Source organism: Sinocyclocheilus grahami, unplaced genomic scaffold, assembly GCF_001515645.1.
Source record: "Sinocyclocheilus grahami isolate Dianchi unplaced genomic scaffold, SAMN03320097.WGS_v1.1 scaffold420.1, whole genome shotgun sequence".
Taxonomy (NCBI): Eukaryota; Metazoa; Chordata; class Actinopteri; order Cypriniformes; family Cyprinidae; genus Sinocyclocheilus; species Sinocyclocheilus grahami.
Window position 1 is genome coordinate 793,130 of NW_015505599.1, and position 6,963 is coordinate 800,092.

Genomic DNA, 6,963 nt, shown 5'->3' on the forward strand with positions numbered 1-6,963 from the left:
AACCGTTATGCTCACGTGTCCTCTGATAATAATAGCTTTCTAGGATTAAACATTATTTGGATAATTGGTAAAAAAAATATATATATATATATATCTTAATAGCCCTACTGTGTGATAGACCTACCTGAAAAACTAAAAACCAATTTATTTCATTTGTAGGCCTATCGTGATTTTTTTTATTATGCCACGTCACGCCATGTCACTAGTAATTTCTTTATTTGTTCTTATTTTATTATTAACTGCTTAGCCTCCTTGTCATTTTTTATTAAATTCAAAGGTTTAAATCAAGATATCTCGTGCTACTGCAGTAAAATTACCCAGCTGTAAAACCAAAAATACACTGAGTGAGCAAATCTTTGTTTAATTACCATTATAACTAGCTATCTCACAATGTTTACATATGAATAAAAGCCTACATTAAAATCTGTCATATAAATTGGTCTCTTCATTAGAAATTAGCCTACTGATTGCCACCATTGATGGACACATTTTTTTATAATATCAAAAATATCTGTATGACAGTATATTCTGCAGTTCTTCCCTGCTGTACCGAATATCTATACTTTTCAAAGTATCATATCGAAGTTAGAAATTCAAATATTGTGACAAAATTAATTTTGTAGGGTGCCACAAATTTGTTAAAATTTCCAAAGGGTGCCGCGACTAAAGAAAGGTTGGGAAACACTGGACTAGTACATCAATCAACTAAAAATCCTTGTGGGCGCACAAATCATTATCAGCAGTGTCTAGCCCCTTCAAACAAAAAAGCATATGAGGTTTTAGATCTATTTCTCTCAACATTGCTCATTTATCTGACACATCCAAAGCATGTCATGAAGTATGGTGTTGACTGAGGTGTTAGCTAATGGGAGACATCCACAAATAAAAGTGTGGTCCTGTTGGACGCCAGGCTGAAAAGCGAGTACTGCCAGAGACAGAGGACTTAAATTATGTGTTTAACAGCAAACCCCGAATACATTCATGCATGTTGTAATAAATGTAAACAGATGAAAGGTAACTCATACACACAGGGCTGTTTCTAGGCATAGGCGAGCTAGGCGGTTGCCTAGGGCGCCACCAGCTGAAGGGGCGCCAATGAGCGCACGTACTGGCACTTTTAGCAGGGTTGTGATAAAGAGTGGCACGGTCACCCTGAAATATGACTGCTGGCTCCCCCAACATTACTGGGCTAGAGTACTGTCAATCTGACGATGCCTGTATGCCACTGGATCAGAGTGCTGTCAATTGCTGCCTGATTGTTGCATGCAAAGTTTGCATTTGGAGCGCTCAACAACGCCATTAGATCAGTGGGCTCTGTCAGTGCTTTGGCAAGGTAACACTTTTTTTTGCCATGCAATAAAGCTAAGTTCAAAGGCCAGTTTAAAATATTGGTACAGTAAATAAAGTGCACATTTAGGCAGTATTTGTGGCACATTTGTCCAAATATTTGTGGCAGATTTGTCCAAAAGGTGTGCAACTTGAAATCGCATCATATGACCCCTTTAAAGGGGACGTTAACGCGTTAACGAGTTAACGAGTAGCAAATGATTAAATAGCTGCATTGGTTACTTTTATGCCACTGATAAAGCTTGTATATGTAGTTTGGGGTAACAAAGGGGTTTTATAGGTTTGACTGAAATAATAATGCAATAACTGACACTTTAAATCAATGTTTCAAGAAACAACAAAAAAATTGAACAAAAAACAGATAAAGACAAAAAAGTAGCCATTGATAATATCTAAACAATATGTAGTAGTATAGTATCCAAATCAAAATGTAATAAAATTAATGTAAGTGTGATTTATGTGTAAATTATGTGCAACGTATTAGCCACTAGGGATTGTTACATAGGGCTATACAGGCATCTAGTGGCAACACAATGATATTACAGATACTAAATTGTGCAAACAATGCATTCAGATTTGTGGAACTCAATGCACTGAATCTCCACAAATTAGTGTCATTACTATGACAACCAATTTGAATGTGACGAGCAATAGGCGTCAAACTGTCTAGAAACGGCCCTGATACACACATCACGCACGCACGAGAAAGGCATCCCAGCGCGCGGCTCTTCGCACTAACTCCCTCGCGACACAACAGTCCTCGGTTAACACACCTAACGTTAATCCTTTCATTCAGTCGAGCTTCATTGATTTAAAAAGCTCTAAACATGTCCCCGCAGGTCTCGCATCAGTCAGGAAGGACTTGATCTGAGCTGGAGTTTCTTTTAAACGCGCTCGTGTGTGTTTCGTGCACATTTAGCTTTCTATAATCAAATCTCTAGCTCTCGAGGCCTCTAAAAGCGCAGAAGACCACACCATTCCGAAAGATACAAGAGCAGTAACCATCATTTCTATTGAAGCTCTACGTGTAGTGCTCTTGAATCTTACCTCAGTACTGCTCAATTTCGCTCTTTTATTCCAGCTCGGGTCAGTTTACAAACACAGGAAACGCCACCGGAAAAGCTCCACGAGAACGCGCTAACTGGCTGCAACGTCACTAAGTGTTCATGAGTAACAAGACAGCAGCAAAAAATAGAATAGAATAAAATAAACAAGACAGCAGCAAAGTATAGAACAGAATAAAATAAACAAGACAGCAGCAAAGTATAGAACAGAATAAAATAAACAAGACAGCAGCAAAGTATAGAACAGAATAAAATAAACAAGACAGCAGCAAAGTATAGAACAGAATAAAATAAACAAGACAGCAGCAAAGTATAGAACAGAATAAAATAAACAAGACAGCAGCAAAGTATAGAACAGAATAAAATAAACAAGACAGCAGCAAAGTATAGAACAGAATAAAATAAACAAGACAGCAGCAAAGTATAGAACAGAATAAAATAAACAAGACAGCAGCAAAGTATAGAACAGAATAAAATAAACAAGACAGCAGCAAAGTATAGAACAGAATAAAATAAACAAGACAGCAGCAAAGTATAGAACAGAATAAAATAAACAAGACAGCAGCAAAGTATAGAACAGAATAAAATAAACAAGACAGCAGCAAAGTATAGAACAGAATAAAATAAACAAGACAGCAGCAAAGTATAGAACAGAATAAAATAAACAAGACAGCAGCAAAGTATAGAACAGAATAAAATAAACAAGACAGCAGCAAAGTATAGAACAGAATAAAATAAACAAGACAGCAGCAAAGTATAGAACAGAATAAAATAAACAAGACAGCAGCAAAGTATAGAACAGAATAAAATAAACAAGACAGCAGCAAAGTATAGAACAGAATAAAATAAACAAGACAGCAGCAAAGTATAGAACAGAATAAAATAAACAAGACAGCAGCAAAGTATAGAACAGAATAAAATAAACAAGACAGCAGCAAAGTATAGAACAGAATAAAATAAACAAGACAGCAGCAAAGTATAGAACAGAATAAAATAAACAAGACAGCAGCAAAGTATAGAACAGAATAAAATAAACAAGACAGCAGCAAAGTATAGAACAGAATAAAATAAACAAGACAGCAGCAAAGTATAGAACAGAATAAAATAAACAAGACAGCAGCAAAGTATAGAACAGAATAAAATAAACAAGACAGCAGCAAAGTATAGAACAGAATAAAATAAACAAGACAGCAGCAAAGTATAGAACAGAATAAAATAAACAAGACAGCAGCAAAGTATAGAACAGAATAAAATAAACAAGACAGCAGCAAAGTATAGAACAGAATAAAATAAACAAGACAGCAGCAAAGTATAGAACAGAATAAAATAAACAAGACAGCAGCAAAGTATAGAACAGAATAAAATAAACAAGACAGCAGCAAAGTATAGAACAGAATAAAATAAACAAGACAGCAGCAAAGTATAGAACAGAATAAAATAAACAAGACAGCAGCAAAGTATAGAACAGAATAAAATAAACAAGACAGCAGCAAAGTATAGAACAGAATAAAATAAACAAGACAGCAGCAAAGTATAGAACAGAATAAAATAAACAAGACAGCAGCAAAGTATAGAACAGAATAAAATAAACAAGACAGCAGCAAAGTATAGAACAGAATAAAATAAACAAGACAGCAGCAAAGTATAGAACAGAATAAAATAAACAAGACAGCAGCAAAGTATAGAACAGAATAAAATAAACAAGACAGCAGCAAAGTATAGAACAGAATAAAATAAACAAGACAGCAGCAAAGTATAGAACAGAATAAAATAAACAAGACAGCAGCAAAGTATAGAACAGAATAAAATAAACAAGACAGCAGCAAAGTATAGAACAGAATAAAATAAACAAGACAGCAGCAAAGTATAGAACAGAATAAAATAAACAAGACAGCAGCAAAGTATAGAACAGAATAAAATAAACAAGACAGCAGCAAAGTATAGAACAGAATAAAATAAACAAGACAGCAGCAAAGTATAGAACAGAATAAAATAAACAAGACAGCAGCAAAGTATAGAACAGAATAAAATAAACAAGACAGCAGCAAAGTATAGAACAGAATAAAATAAACAAGACAGCAGCAAAGTATAGAACAGAATAAAATAAACAAGACAGCAGCAAAGTATAGAACAGAATAAAATAAACAAGACAGCAGCAAAGTATAGAACAGAATAAAATAAACAAGACAGCAGCAAAGTATAGAACAGAATAAAATAAACAAGACAGCAGCAAAGTATAGAACAGAATAAAATAAACAAGACAGCAGCAAAGTATAGAACAGAATAAAATAAACAAGACAGCAGCAAAGTATAGAACAGAATAAAATAAACAAGACAGCAGCAAAGTATAGAACAGAATAAAATAAACAAGACAGCAGCAAAGTATAGAACAGAATAAAATAAACAAGACAGCAGCAAAGTATAGAACAGAATAAAATAAACAAGACAGCAGCAAAGTATAGAACAGAATAAAATAAACAAGACAGCAGCAAAGTATAGAACAGAATAAAATAAACAAGACAGCAGCAAAGTATAGAACAGAATAAAATAAACAAGACAGCAGCAAAGTATAGAACAGAATAAAATAAACAAGACAGCAGCAAAGTATAGAACAGAATAAAATAAACAAGACAGCAGCAAAGTATAGAACAGAATAAAATAAACAAGACAGCAGCAAAGTATAGAACAGAATAAAATAAACAAGACAGCAGCAAAGTATAGAACAGAATAAAATAAACAAGACAGCAGCAAAGTATAGAACAGAATAAAATAAACAAGACAGCAGCAAAGTATAGAACAGAATAAAATAAACAAGACAGCAGCAAAGTATAGAACAGAATAAAATAAACAAGACAGCAGCAAAGTATAGAACAGAATAAAATAAACAAGACAGCAGCAAAGTATAGAACAGAATAAAATAAACAAGACAGCAGCAAAGTATAGAACAGAATAAAATAAACAAGACAGCAGCAAAGTATAGAACAGAATAAAATAAACAAGACAGCAGCAAAGTATAGAACAGAATAAAATAAACAAGACAGCAGCAAAGTATAGAACAGAATAAAATAAACAAGACAGCAGCAAAGTATAGAACAGAATAAAATAAACAAGACAGCAGCAAAGTATAGAACAGAATAAAATAAACAAGACAGCAGCAAAGTATAGAACAGAATAAAATAAACAAGACAGCAGCAAAGTATAGAACAGAATAAAATAAACAAGACAGCAGCAAAGTATAGAACAGAATAAAATAAACAAGACAGCAGCAAAGTATAGAACAGAATAAAATAAACAAGACAGCAGCAAAGTATAGAACAGAATAAAATAAACAAGACAGCAGCAAAGTATAGAACAGAATAAAATAAACAAGACAGCAGCAAAGTATAGAACAGAATAAAATAAACAAGACAGCAGCAAAGTATAGAACAGAATAAAATAAACAAGACAGCAGCAAAGTATAGAACAGAATAAAATAAACAAGACAGCAGCAAAGTATAGAACAGAATAAAATAAACAAGACAGCAGCAAAGTATAGAACAGAATAAAATAAACAAGACAGCAGCAAAGTATAGAACAGAATAAAATAAACAAGACAGCAGCAAAGTATAGAACAGAATAAAATAAACAAGACAGCAGCAAAGTATAGAACAGAATAAAATAAACAAGACAGCAGCAAAGTATAGAACAGAATAAAATAAACAAGACAGCAGCAAAGTATAGAACAGAATAAAATAAACAAGACAGCAGCAAAGTATAGAACAGAATAAAATAAACAAGACAGCAGCAAAGTATAGAACAGAATAAAATAAACAAGACAGCAGCAAAGTATAGAACAGAATAAAATAAACAAGACAGCAGCAAAGTATAGAACAGAATAAAATAAACAAGACAGCAGCAAAGTATAGAACAGAATAAAATAAACAAGACAGCAGCAAACAATATAATAGAATAAAATAAACAAGACAGCAGCAAAATTATTGTAGAAAATGTGGGAATATGGAACAAAACTCTAAAGGAGTTACTCTGCATGTTCACCCTAGAATATGGTGTACACGTTATACATTTATAATGTATACACAGTGTTGGGGTAACGCATTACAAGTAACGTAAGTTACGTAATCAGATTACTTTTTTCAAGTAACTAGTAAAGTAACGCATTACTTTTTAATTTACAAGAGAATATCTGAGTTAATTTTTCAAATATGTAACGCAAGTTACTTTTTTTCCAATTTATTGATTAACAGCTCTCCTGTCCCCATGTTGAGAGAAATCAGAAGATGTTACTGTAGTTCTAAAATAAATATGAATATGCATTAATTCATCTCACTCACTCACACACAAAAAACACAGATTCAGTATTCCTCAAAATGAATAAAAATAATGCAACTCAGAATATGACGCAAACAAGACAGCAGCAAACAAATATAATAGAATAAAATAAACAACACAAAAGCAAAAAAATATAATAGAATAAAATAAACAAGACAGCAGCAAACATTATAATAGAATTAAATAAACAAGACAGCAGCAAACAAATATAATGGAATAAAAT

The 6,963-nt window shown here is 32.8% G+C and overlaps 1 protein-coding gene across 12 annotated transcripts in view; it reads right to left on the minus strand.

Moving 5' to 3' along the window:
• LOC107551334 (gastrula zinc finger protein XlCGF46.1-like) overlaps window positions 1–2,499 on the minus strand; it is a 43,884-nt gene extending 41,385 nt beyond the window's left edge. For 7 of the 12 annotated variants that reach the window (XM_016232906.1, XM_016232899.1, XM_016232907.1 and 4 more), the window contains exon 1: window positions 2,395–2,498. The gene's annotated coding sequence lies outside the window, so the exon portion shown is untranslated. Of the gene's footprint in view, window positions 1–2,394 lie in introns of all 12 variants that reach the window. The other 5 variants (XM_016232908.1, XM_016232904.1, XM_016232903.1 and 2 more) reach the window with 2 other exon arrangements.
• Window positions 2,500–6,963: the final 4,464 nt, after the last annotated feature.